Genomic DNA, 14,236 nt, shown 5'->3' on the forward strand with positions numbered 1-14,236 from the left:
CCGGGAAGCCATCTTGGGCGGGAGGCGAGTCTCGGCTGGTATGCCCGAAGCGGCGTAGCCGGGGCGCGCCTTTTCCCGCCCTGGAGTGGGTTGTCCTAGACACTGACGCGGCCGGCCACGCCCTCGGAGGCAGGCGGGGGCGGGTTTACGCCCGCCCTGAAGACGGATAAAAGGAGCAACAAGCCACGAAAGCATCCTCTTGTTCCTGTGCTCTGAAGCTGCACCTCCCCGCTGCACGTGAGCTCGAGACGGAACGAGGAGCCAATTTTGAGCGTTGTAATCTTTCTTTTGTCTTACAGATATCCCGTCTGAGAATGCCCAAGAAAGTCGGAAAGCGGGTCGGTACCGATCAGATGCTCCGCATGCTCATGAAGGAGGTAGCCGATTTGAAGAAGCAGATGGCGGCTAAGAACGGGGAGGGAGGACCGAAACGGCCTTTGCCGGGAGTAGTCCCCGGTGGGAGAGGCAAGAGGTCCAGAAGGGGGGCGCTTGGGGGGGAAACCCCGGTTCCCGATACCCCACTTGAGGAGCCAACCCCGGTGCTGAAGGAGGGGAATCCGATCCCCGTGGTGGTCACCCCCGTGTCCGGGGAAGATATGCCTCCCGAGTTAGCGGCACAATTGGCAGCGTGGTTGGGAAAAGATAGCGAGAGCACCACGGCTGACGACGCCCGGGCAGTAATGCGACAACTGCGGGAATCTAGGGAGGCTGCGAAGGCACCGTCTTCTGTTACCCCCCCGGTTCCGGCGGCGGAAAATGCAACAGGCCCAGGTTCGGCGGCAAATGCAGCTTCTGGTTCAGGTAAGCGGCCATTGCCGATCGCGGGGGAGGGGTCTGTACCTTCACGAAGGGAGAAGGTGGCTCAGCATGTTCCACTGGAAATTAAGGAAAAGATTTGGGCGAATAAGTATGTTAACATTTTTTCTTTGCTTACCGACCATTACGAGATGGAGCATGTTAAGAGCCAAAAGGAGCTCATGCATCCGAGTGTTTGGGGCGCAAAAATGGCCGCCTTTAAGGTTGACGAAAACATTGGTACTTGGGGCAGAGCGTGGGGCATTTTTACCTCCATCATGGGCGAGCGCAGGCCCGAGTTGCTGACCGAGTTGCCTATTTATCAATCACGTATCATGGAGTATTCCGTAGCGTATGGGGGCAATCAGTGGTTCTGCTATGACAATATTTTTAGAAAAGCTAAGGAACACGACCCAGTTCTGACTTGGGATTGTTACGACTCCGTGTCATGGCAAAAAATGGAGAGTACAGGAATGTTGAAAGTGCCATTGTCAGGGAGTAACGGGGGTGAATCTTCCCGCCAATACTCTGGGACACCCTTTCGGACGGGTGCAGGTAACGAGTACCACTCGAAGCCGAGTGGCAACGCAGGTAAAAGGGGGATTTGTTGGAATTTTAACAGAGGTAAATGTACGAGGCCCCAGGGGTCATGCAAGTTCAGACATGAATGTGGGGGGTGTGGGCAGCCATCCCATCCTGAGTCCATGTGCAGAGCCAAAACGGGTGATAACGGTGGTAAGGGAAGCGCCAAACAGGTCTGAAATAGTCCGAGGGGCGCCTTTACCTACTCCGATTGATACCATGGCGATGATTCCTTGGCTCAACGAATACCCGGATCATGCTTCCGCTGGGGTGTTGCGAAACGGGTTTTCATATGGTTTCCGCATCCCAGTGGGGGGTTTTCAGGGTGTAGCAAACTGTAAGAATCAACTGTCGGTCTTGCAGCATACGGCGGTGGTACAGGTAAAGATTGGGAAGGAGGTGACTCGAGGTCGTGTCGCCGGTCCATTTGATTTGCCACCGGTTGCTAACTTTGTTTGTTCCCCTCTAGGGGTGGTCCCCAAGAAGGACCCGGGTGAGTTTCGGCTGATACATAACTTGTCAGCCCCACGTGGTCTGTCCGTGAATGACGCGATAGACCCGGAAGTGTGTTCGGTGCGGTACGCATCCTTCGATGAGGCCGTTGCCATGTTGAATCGCCAGGGGCCCGGGGCGCTGATGGCAAAATCAGATATCGAGTCAGCGTTCCGGTTGCTCCCGGTGCACCCAGACGATCAGCGCCTCCTTGGTTTTATGTTTCAGGGTCGGTACTACATGGATAGATGTATGCCAATGGGGTGCTCGATATCCTGTGCCTATTTCGAAAAGTTCAGTTGTTTTCTGCAATGGGTATTCACAAGGAAGATAGGTTTTCAGCATGTTATGCATTATCTCGATGACTTTCTGTTTTTGGGGGCAGCCGGGGATTCTGAGTGTGGACAGGCTTTACATGAATTTTGTGTCTTGATGAATCAATTCGGTGTGCCATTGGCGCCAGGTAAGACTGTGGGTCCCTCGACTTTGCTCGAGTTTCTGGGGATCGAGCTCGACTCGGAAGAAGGTTGTTTTAGATTACCCAAGGAAAACGTGTTAAAATTCAGGTTATCCCTTGAAACATGTATTCGTGCAACGAAAGTAAACCTGCATCAATTGCAACAGGTGGTGGGTCAGTTGAATTTTGCCCTGAAAGTGATGCCAATGGCGCGCCCCTTTTCCCGCTCGATTGCACAAGCCATGGTCGGCCTGAAGGAGGGTCATCATCGCACGAGGCTCTCGGCAGAGGTTCGCCAGGACATGCGCATTTGGTTGGCATTTCTGGCGGATTTCAATGGTCGAATCGTCTGGAACAAACCAGCGGTGTCCTCCGAGGAGCTGGGGCTTTGGACAGACTCGGCGGGGAGTATAGGTTTTGGTGCCATATTTGGTACACAATGGTCGGCTCAAAAATGGCCGTCATGGTGGCACGAGTGCGGGCTGACGAGTAACATTGCTTTTCTCGAACTTTTCCCCATTTTGGTGGCCCTGAAAACTTGGCCTGAGGGGTTCCGGGATCACTCTGTGGTGTTCTGGTCTGATAACATGACCGTGGTTGAGTGTATCAATAGTCAGGCAGCACGATGCAAATGGATTCTAAGGCTGCTCAAAGAAATTGTGTTATTGTGTATGCAATTGAATGTGCTATTTCGGGCAAAGCATGTGCCGGGGGTACTGAACCAAGCGGCTGATGCGCTTTCTCGTTTCCATATGCAGGCCTTCTGGGGTTTTCTGCCCACAGCGGACCCGGTGGCGGCACCCTTTCCCGAAGCTCTCTGGTCTCTCGGTGCCCCGAACTACAAAACCTCGTGGGAGAGAGTTTAGCACCCAGGACGAGGAAGGCATATGAAGGGGCAATCCGTTCTTATTGGTCCTTTTTGGGTGCTGGTAGGGGGGAGCTTTGGGGCCAGGAAGAGTTTGTAGTAAAATTCTTGCTGTCTTTACATCAGGCAGGCAAATCAGTAGCTACGGCCCAGAGGCATCGGGCCGCCATTTCCTTTATGGCAAGGGCTCATAGGATCCAGGACCCGACAGCGTCTTTCGTTGTGCAGAAAGCGCTACGTGGGTGGCAACGCCTTGAGGGTCGCAGAGTAGATGAGAGGCACCCGATAGGTCTGGATAGGCTGACCCTGTTATTGTCCGTACTCCCGGCAACGTGTTCATCCCAGTACGAAGCAGTGTTATTCCGAGCCGCATTTGCGCTAGCATTCCATGGGGCTATGCGGGTAAGCAAATTAGTGGCGAAGAACAAGCAGGATACGATGGGGGGACTGTTCCGGGAGCACATTCAGGTCAGGGAGGAGACGATGACGGTCTCGTTTGTTAAGTCCAAAACCGATCAGGGTGCAATTGGGGACTGCATAATCATTCAGAGGATCCCCGGGTCTTCCATGTGCCCTGTGGTGTGCGTTGAGGAATATTTAGCACAGAGGGTGGCAGCATGGGGGGGGACCTTGTTGAGACACGCTGACGCCACCCCACTGACGAGGTTTCAGTTCCAGCGGGTGCTTGCGATGTCGATTTCGGCCGCGGGCTTGAACCCCGGCGTGTTCGGGACCCATTCCTTTCGGATAGGGGCTGCTACTGAGGCTACAGCCAGGGGTCTGAGTGTAGACAAAGTAAAACGTTTGGGGCGTTGGTCCTCGAACTGTTATAAAAGGTATGTGCAGTTGCACATGTTGTGAAGCTGTAATAATGTACTCACGCTTCTTGTTTTTGTTTGGTTTTCAGTTGCGCAAGCTTACGAGGCGGGGCGGACTGTGCAGTCGACCCGACACCTGGGGAACAGCGGTCAGACATCACCGGCTGCGAGAAAGGAGGTGTGGGTCGTGGGCCACTCATACGTGAGGCGTGCCGCGGACGTATTCAAAGCAGGTGACATGATTCACGTGGCTGGGGAATACGGGTACAGGGTGTCCTTCTACGGAAGGGGCGGGCTCTGTATTGACCAGTTTCAATCCTTTTTCAAGGGTTTGTTAGGGGGGACAAGGTCACCGCTGTCTATAATCATAGTCCATCTTGGGGGCAACGATTTGGTGGCCACTGGTAGACGACTTCTTCTTGAGGCAATGCTTTCCACAGTAAGTTGGTTGGCAAGAAGAGTTCCAGGGTGCACAATTGCATGGTCCCATATGATCCCACGGAAAGTGTGGCGGGGGGCTATTTCGGTTTCTGCTCTGAATCATTCAGTGAAGAAAATAAACAACAAGTTGAGCAGATTGTTTCGTTCAAATACACTGCATTCTGTTTCGCATGGTTGTATCAAAGGGAACAGTATGTATTTGGGGGACGGGGTTCATTTGTCCCGGGTGGGGAATGAGTTACTCATAGGAGACCTCATAGCTTGGCTAAAGAGTTAAAACATGACCTTTAGGCAGGAGTTGTTGTGGGGGGTCCGGATAGCCGGTCAACTATCCGGCCTGTGGCGGTAAGGTCATGATCGGTGAGCAGTAATTGGAAGATCCCTATGGGGGGGCGTCACCCATTACGGATGGGAGCGCTCGGGGGAGGTGGCCATTGGCCCCTCAACGGGGAGGCGGTCCCTTCTAAGGATAGGCCGCCGGAAGGAAAGGAAAGGTGGTCAAGGCCCCTTCCTGGATAGGAGGGGCTACGGGCCCTCCTGGGGAATTTCCCGGGGCCAGGACATCTGCGACGGCAGATGGGGTAAGTTGTGTGGGGTTCGGGAGGGGGTTTACGCTACCTTTTAGACACCTCACACGAGTCCTCGGACGACCGTTAAATGGCGTCGAGTTCATTGGGGCCCCCGTCAAGTCAAAGGGAAATTGGTAGATGCACTTGAGGTACGCCTCTGTGCGGTCGCTCCCCTCACAAGTGAGGGGGGTATTTCTGGTTTAGGGATCTGACACCGGTTACGACCTTGCCGTTGGCCCTTAACGTTAGGATGTACAATTTCAAGTCAAATGTTTTGTAGGATGATAGTTCGGCTAGGAGAACCTTTGTATTAGAGATCTGTTAAGGTTAGCCAAACATCGTAATGTGGAAATGAAATTGTACATAATATGAAACTGTTATTTTAATGTTTTGATTTTGTTTCATATTTTAATAAATACGGCCGGGAGGGTCACTCCCTCCCGCCTTCCAAAAGTTCAGAACTGTTTCCGGTTTCCCATCCTTGGGGATTGTGTTGAGAGGGGGTGGCGGGTATCTCAGCCATATGGAAAGGGGCGACCATTCGGTCCCCCCGAACGTATGGTGGAGTACCACGATCCCCCCGGGAAGCCATCTTGGGCGGGAGGCGAGTCTCGGCTGGTATGCCCGAAGCGGCGTAGCCGGGGCGCGCCTTTTCCCGCCCTGGAGTGGGTTGTCCTAGACACTGACGCGGCCGGCCACGCCCTCGGAGGCAGGCGGGGGCGGGTTTACGCCCGCCCTGAAGACGGATAAAAGGAGCAACAAGCCACGAAAGCATCCTCTTGTTCCTGTGCTCTGAAGCTGCACCTCCCCGCTGCACGTGAGCTCGAGACGGAACGAGGAGCCAATTTTGACCCACCCACCAGCCTCTGAGGACAGCTAGTTGTTTTTAATAAAGTTTTGATGTGGTAACTCTATTTCTTGCAGGTTGTGATGATTATCGTGATATTTTGAGTATACAATAACGAATGGTCATTTTCAGTATGTTTTTTCTTTTGCAAATAAAGTAATTCTGCACTAGTGTTGATCAGTAATCATGCTTGTAATAGTTATGGTTGTTTTATAATTCAGTAATTTAGGTAAATTGTCGTATTTATTTTGGTCGGGCGGTAAGGTCATGATCGGTGAGCAGTAATTGGAAGATCCCTATGGGGGGGCGTCACCCATTACGGATGGGAGCGCTCGGGGGAGGTGGCCATTGGCCCCTCAACGGGGAGGCGGTCCCTTCTAAGGATAGGCCGCCGGAAGGAAAGGAAAGGTGGTCAAGGCCCCTTCCTGGATAGGAGGGGCTACGGGCCCTCCTGGGGAATTTCCCGGGGCCAGGACATCTGCGACGGCAGATGGGGTAAGTTGTGTGGGGTTCGGGAGGGGGTTTACGCTACCTTTTAGACACCTCACACGAGTCCTCGGACGACCGTTAAATGGCGTCGAGTTCATTGGGGCCCCCGTCAAGTCAAAGGGAAATTGGTAGATGCACTTGAGGTACGCCTCTGTGCGGTCGCTCCCCTCACAAGTGAGGGGGGTATTTCTGGTTTAGGGATCTGACACCGGTTACGACCTTGCCGTTGGCCCTTAACGCTAGGATGTACAATTTCAAGTCAAATGTTTTGTAGGATGATAGTTCGGCTAGGAGAACCTTTGTATTAGAGATCTGTTAAGGTTAGCCAAACATCGTAATGTGGAAATTAAATTGTACATAATATGAAACTGTTATTTTAATGTTTTGATTTTGTTTCATATTTTAATAAATACGGCCGGGAGGGTCACTCCCTCCCGCCTTCCAAAAGTTCAGAACTGTTTCCGGTTTCCCATCCTTGGGGATTGTGTTGAGAGGGGGTGGCGGGTATCTCAGCCATATCCTTAACAGCGCAACAACACACAACCTAAGACAGAAACGCAACTGATCAACACAAAACAAAGCACAAACAGCAAACACAAAAACATTCCAAAATAGCACCCCAGAGCAACACAACACAAAACAGCACATGAGCACATCAGCATAACTGTACAACAACACAATAAAGACAGAAACACACAACACACTTGAACAGTATCAAAACATAAAAAAAATGCAAACAACAGAACACACTGATAAACCACAAGGCAACTACACAGTAACACAACAACATCAGAACACAAATCAACAGCAGAAAACACACAAAACACTACAATGCACTAAATTCATTATATCATTATAACAACTCTGCACATATAACATAATGCACAAATACCTCAAAGATCATCACACCACAACCCAGCAACATGGCATAATAAAGCACAACACAATAAATCAACAGCACAATACAACAACATCTCCATTCACCATCCTTTGTTCCTTACCACCCACTTGATTACATTGGGCGTTTACTAATTTCTTATCCTTATTCTTGAGCGTGTAAGCATTTACAAATGCAAAATGTTCATTGTTGTATTTTGTACTTCATTTTCTTATACCTGTGCACCCCTTAGTAGGGCACTGTGATCTTTTAACGCTCGGCCTATGGCTTCAGGTTATATATGCACTTTGGTCTTTGACTAGATCTTGCGCCCAGGCCCTGTGGGCACCCAGCCCCCATTGTGCAGGCTTGGAAGGTTGGCCTCTGGGCCTGGCCTTCCCATGTTAATTCCCATAGGAATCTTTGTTGCCTCCTGCAAAAAAGAAATTACTGGAAATATAATAAACTTGGCATTAAAGCAGGACTTTACTCAGTGGTGTGTGTTTGCTTGTTTTGGTGTAAGTTTATGTTTAGCACGCTTCAAACGGGCAAATTATGCAACATCGTGACTAGTTCACAAACAGTAGATGAACCCAGCTTTGTGAATTGTCTGCAGACTCCAAATCAAAGAAATCATGGCAGCCCATTGAATGAGGGGTGTTTTAATCCTGTCAATCATTTGGACCCACAGAATCAAAGTTAGGGGTATATTTATCAAATTTGCCCGCAACACAGCACAGCCAGCCACCTTGCTGTGCTGCGGGAAAGGCCAGGAATTTGCCGTCTTTAACACTATACAGCTCATTCCTGTCCTTTCTGTGCTCTGGTGCCCTTTTGGCTGCCTAGTGTCAATGCAGGCACCTTTGTACCGTGGTGCAAGGGTACCTGCATTGTAAGCAGGAATGTTTTTGTGCTGGAAGGGACACCTCCCTGCACAAAAACAAACCTCTGGGGCATTGTCCTCTTTCTATGTGTACTGAAAGATGCAGCATACATAGAAAGAGAAAAAAAAGAGAAATAAAGGTATGCCTCACCTGGGGAGGCTTAGTATTTTGAATCATTCTCAGGTCTGCCAGTAATGGTAAATCTGGGAATGTGCCAAAATCCAATGGTGGCTGCATGGCAGTCCAAGCTACACTTATGGAATGCCTCCCTGGAGTAGAGTAATGCAACGATTTTTGCTGTATTGCACTACTCCAGAGTTTTCAAGCAATGAAGGTGGCCTTGAGTGGACTGATATATCTGACTTAGATTTTGTATCACCCTTGTGCACTGGGGTGACGCTAAACCCAATAGCTCTGATTGCCTGGTAGCAACAGAAAAGTTTATACTGTGAACACCATTACAAAAGGCGAGGAATGGCCGGCACCTAAAAAAATAATAAAGGGCATATGAAGGGGCAAGGTAATTATATTTTGACCCGAAGCCCAAGGGTGGGCAAAAGAAATGCCCTGCATAATATTTATATCAATGCAATTCATATGGCTGCACAATATGAATATTAATAAATGTGAACATGGGAGAGCACAACTTGATACCTGTTTTTGTAAAAAAACTGTTTCTATTGCACTTTTTGTGACAAAAAGTCACAGGTCACATATTTGATAGCACATCTGACCATTACATAGCATGTGAGTGTGATAACATTGACTTTCAAATGTGAACATTAGTGGTAAATAACCAGGTCGACGCAACAAATATTTGCAGTATGACACATGCATCCGTCATTCTTCCTTATGCCATAATCAGAATAATTAAACAGAGGTATGGAGACATTAAATGTCACAGAGATAAGATTCGACAGGGTATTTGGGGTAGAAAGACAGGGGGGTGAATCAATAACAATTTTAACCCCAATTTGTGTGGCCTGTGTCCTCCTCCTCCTAATCCAGTTACATGCTAATGTGTGTGACAGCAACTTAAGTAAGGGGGATCTGTGGTACTTTGGAGGCCTGAATGGTGCAGGGAGTTGTGCACTGTTTGGGGGTGTAGAGGCAGGGGTGTCTCCTATGCGTTCACACTAGTTGCATTGGGGTATGGTGAGTGGGCCAGTGCATCATGTGTCTGCTTGTATACCAGATTTAAAATCAACCAGTATGGCGTCCCAGTTGGTAGCTATGGGATATTTGCTGAGGCCTTTGGTATTCCGTATGTAGTGCTGTGCTCTCTGCCTGTACCCTTGTGATGGTGGATGCAACCTAGTCTGTGAGTGTAGAGAGCAGAGGCAATTTCCATTTCCTAGTAATTAGGCGTTTGACCAGCAGTAACCCCAGGTCTATGAAGCGGGAGATAACCCTATATTTTTTGTCTCTGTAGTGGAGGCCGCTGAAGGAGTTGAACGGGGAGGTGCTGTGTAGACGGATAGATGTGTGGGGACTCCGTGCCAGTACGGCTGTAAGGTTGGACAGGCCGATAGCATATGCAGTAAGTCTGCGTCCACTAAGTTACAGCAGCGACAGGCGCCATCCACATGGTGGTAATAGCAGTTAATCTTGTCGGGGTAAGGTAGGCTCTGGGGATAATGTTGAATTTGGAAGCAGGCGTTCCGTGGGACATACTCGGGGCTTTCTTGAATGATGAACCAATCAAGAGCACACCTCTACTAATAACAACAGATAAGTACATGGTATGAGAAATATCATGTTGGAGATGACAATAGTATTGCAATTATTGAGCACTTCAGGACTAAGGGATTTCTTGCCCCTAATGGTAACAGGGGATCTTTACTTCTTCTTTACTGATTATTGGTGTCGTTGAGTGAATAACGACATCTATCTAATAAGAAGTTTACATAACCAGTTGCTTTCATGAGTAAAGGAGTATACACTTGTTCCAGTTCTCAATAATATTCAATTCATTTTAGCAATATATGGAACTCAAAAAAAGAGGTCCACTTAAAAAGTTAAAAAAGAATCACACAATAAAATAACATTTATCATTGTGCAAATAGAGACCTTTACCATAGAATTAAAAACATGTGGGAGCATATCATGAAGCAAGCAGCAATAGTTAAGTGCAACATTCAGTTAATGTAAATAACATTAAAGAAGTAAAAGACAAATATCACAGTGAGATTAAATGATAAATACAGTTATAGCTCCTTCTACCGGATCACTGAAATAATATCGAGGGACATAATATCGACTACCAAACATATCGGCGACAAAATATCGACAGACAGAATATCAACTTTGTATCTACAAACAGGTATGTACAAAAATATCGAGTAAAAAATATCATTTACAAAAATATAGTTTGTAAAAATATCGACTTTATTAAAAACAATATTAAATTAAATTAATATTAAAAATTATTTACTAAAATATACTTAAAATACTTAAATTACCTTATAAGTTATATAAAAAATGTTTAAATCATATTTCTTAAAACATATATATATAGTAACATAATATAATTTAAAAATATCCAATATTATTACCGTAGGATAGCGGAAGTGTAAAATTACTATTCCCACTCCAGAGAGTGCAACAGTAGATAAGGTGTTGGATAGCGTAGAGGTAAAAATTACCATTCCCACTCCAGAGAGTGCAACAGTAGGGAAAGCGTTGGATAGCGTAGGGGTAAAAATTACTATTCCCACTCCAGAGAGTGCAACAGTAGGGAAAGCGTTGGATAGCGTAGGGGTAAAATTACTATTCCCACTCCAGAGAGTGCAACAGTAGGGAAAGGGTTGGATAGCGTAGGGGTAAAAATTACTATTCCCACTCCAGAGAGTGCAACAGTAGGGAAAGCGTTGGATAGCGTAGGGGTAAAAATTACTATTCCCACTCCAGAGAGTGCAACACTAGGAAAGCATTGGATAGCGTAGGGGTAAAAATTAATATTCCCACTCCAGAGAGTGCAAGAGTAGGGAAAGGGTTGGATAGAGTAGGGGTAAAATTTACCATTCCCACTCCAGAGAGTGCAACAGTAGGGAAAGCGTTGGATAGCGTAGGGGTATAAATCACTATTCCCACTCCAGAGAGTGCAGCAGTAGGGAAAGGGTTGGATAACGTAGGGGTAATACTTACTATTCCCACTCCAGAGAGTGCAACAGTAGGGAAAGCATTGGATAACGTAGGGGTAAAAATTACTATTCCCACTCCAGAGAGTGCAACAGTAGGGAAAGCGTTGGATAGCGTAGGGGTAAAAATTACTATTCCCACTCCAGCGAGTGCAACAGTAGGGAAAGCGTTGGATAGCGTAGGGGTAAAAATAACTATTCCCACTCCAGAGAGTGCAACAGTAGGGAAAGGGTTGGATAGCGTAGGGGTAATACTTACTATTCCCACTCCAGAGAGTGCAACAGTAGGGAAAGCGTTGGATAGCGTAGGGGTAAAAATTACACAAAATTTAAATAAAATTCAATTCATTAATTAAATTACATTATAACATAAATAAACACATTTAACACATACAATACACTATAAAAATTGATATTATTAAAAGTTCGATATTTTTCTTAACCTATATTATGTACTTCGATATTTTGACTATCTCTATTTTAAAATTCGATATTACATTACTTACCTTCAAAACAATATTTTTGATGTCTATATTCTGTCCATTCGATATTCTTGCCAGCCTATATTTTGTACTCAATATTATGTCCATTCGATATTTTGTAGTCAATATTTTGTCTGTTTACCCCTTCGACCACATCAAGTAAGTATAATTAATTATATACTCAATTACAAGCAGTACATAAGAGCAGAAGCAAATAATCTGATTAGTCAGACCCACACAAGGATGATTACATTCAAATTAACAACAACAATTCAGTGCAGAGATTCATAGCTAAATCCATGACTAATTTAAGGACACTTTAAAATCTGTAAAACAATAAGGGGAAATACAGAGTAATACAATAATGTGATTGGATAAAATTACAATTCCTTTGCCACAGCGAATAGATAGAATTATTTAACTACACAAATTCAGGAAGTACCTAAATAAAATAGGGGACATATATGCCATTAAATGTACCTAGATGTAGAAGACGGTATAACTGAGCATGCATAAAACACTTGTGTCCATACCCCCGTTCCAAGACAGAAATGTAAAATTTCACTAGATATTCCTTCAGTAAAATGCCATTGGATTCATTTTACAACAAAGAATAGAACTATAAAAAATCAAGTTCTGAAGGGCAGAGGGGAAACTCTATCTTTCCCAGTTTACTAGACCATTACTATATCCATGTAATGTTGAGTATACCCCATGTATAATTACTGCGCTTATATGTGCAGTATATTTGCTAGCTTGATTTTCTGGTGCTGGGGTTCAGTGTGGTCTGCTGCAAATTCTTTGTTTTTGGTTTTGCAATGTGTATTTGGGTTCCATTTGCAACACCCAAAGGAAAAGCGAAAGATGGAGAATTATGTGAATCTGCAAAAAAGCTAACTGTGTAGGCCTACTCCTTACTACAGAAGAAACCATTTTTGTTGTGTTTGAGTAATGGATTACCGATACTTTTTTGTTTTTTTATGCACTATCTTATAGTTGGGCTAAGCAAAGTGTGTAAGATACTTCTTGTTGTATGAACTACCCAACGGTTTAAGTGTACGGTCGCACTATACTCATGTCATTTCTCACCTGTGAACTAATGCAAGTCATGGCAAGATATTGCCCGCTGCATGAATGAACGGTCTATTTAAGTTGTGATTTGAATTGATTGCCTGTGGGCCTAGTTCAGTTTTCTTTGCTTGATTTTCAGAGTGTGCAAAGGTGGTTTTCCCTTGCTTCGCTTTTTGTAATCTCTTTATCATAGTTGGATGGACTTTCCTCTGAATCAACAAATTCCAAAGTGTAGGACAATCTGTGGCTGTAAGACTCCTTTATCAGATACAATGTATGTATTATTAGACCTCTACTGTCTTGTTGTTGCTTAGAAACAAACACACAGAACTGGGTTAGTGTGGGTGTCACAGCCCAAAATCAAAACATATAAAGAGATGTAGAAGTGCTAGCTACAAAGAAGTTAACAGTAGGCTTTTTTTTAGAAAATAGGAGGCTCAAAATAGATATGGGAGAAATTGTTAAGTCAGGAGAAGTGTGGCTCAGGGGTTAGAGGCGGCAGACCCGGAAGTTGAGATCGGCCCTGGACCAGGGTTCAATTCCCCGCCTCGGCGGGTCTTGGGCTCAAAAATTCCACGGACTCGATAATTCTCGCTCTGGTGCCTCCTCGACTCATGGGTTCACACTCTGTGACTCTGGGCAATAGCTTGCTTAATCTCCACAACGGCCCCTCGCGGTGGGATGCCTGGCTTTCACCTTGTGGATACGCTGCCGGGGTTATCTCACAGGGGAATACCAGGACGGGTTCCCTGAGCAAGTGCCGGGAAACCCTTTGTGGGTAGCTGTGCGCTATATAAGCTCAAATACATTTACATTTACAACTACCAGTCAGTATATTTTTCTGAAACCTACTGTCTTGTCTGGACTGAGGATTATCTATTGAATGCGAAAGGACACTATTGCTGAGGTTCAGACTGGGCACCATATGGAGCCTGCTGTGTTTTCCATTGGGACTGTAGGGGAGGGGGTTGTTTAAATGCCTTTCCCTATGATAATGTTTATCCCCAAACCTTATTACATTTTAGATTCCTTTGTAAATATTATGTCATGTACTCAAGGTTGTACCTTTTCCCTATCCTGGGAGCTCACAACTTTAGATTGTGGAGACCGGTCCTTCTCTTTCTTCTGATGCTCAAGGATCGTGCAACATGTATTGCAATAGGATGTTTCTTTAATAATATAGGGGCATATTATCAAGGCGGGCGGAATGAGATTATCGCCGCTTTTGCGGCCTTTTCCGGTCATTGCCCTATTAGCAAGCTGTCGCTAACATCAGTTAGCGACAGCTTTTAGGTGATAGCGAGCGGTTTGGGAGCCTCTTTGATTGTCAGCGATATTTATCGCTAATGACATGCAAAGTGGGCGTACCCAACCTGTTAGCGACTGAAAGCAGTCGCTAACATCGAAATCGCCATTTTATCAATGCA

The sequence above is a fragment of the Lissotriton vulgaris genome, chromosome 10, assembly GCF_964263255.1.
Source record: "Lissotriton vulgaris chromosome 10, aLisVul1.2, whole genome shotgun sequence".
Classification (NCBI taxonomy): Eukaryota; Metazoa; Chordata; class Amphibia; order Caudata; family Salamandridae; genus Lissotriton; species Lissotriton vulgaris.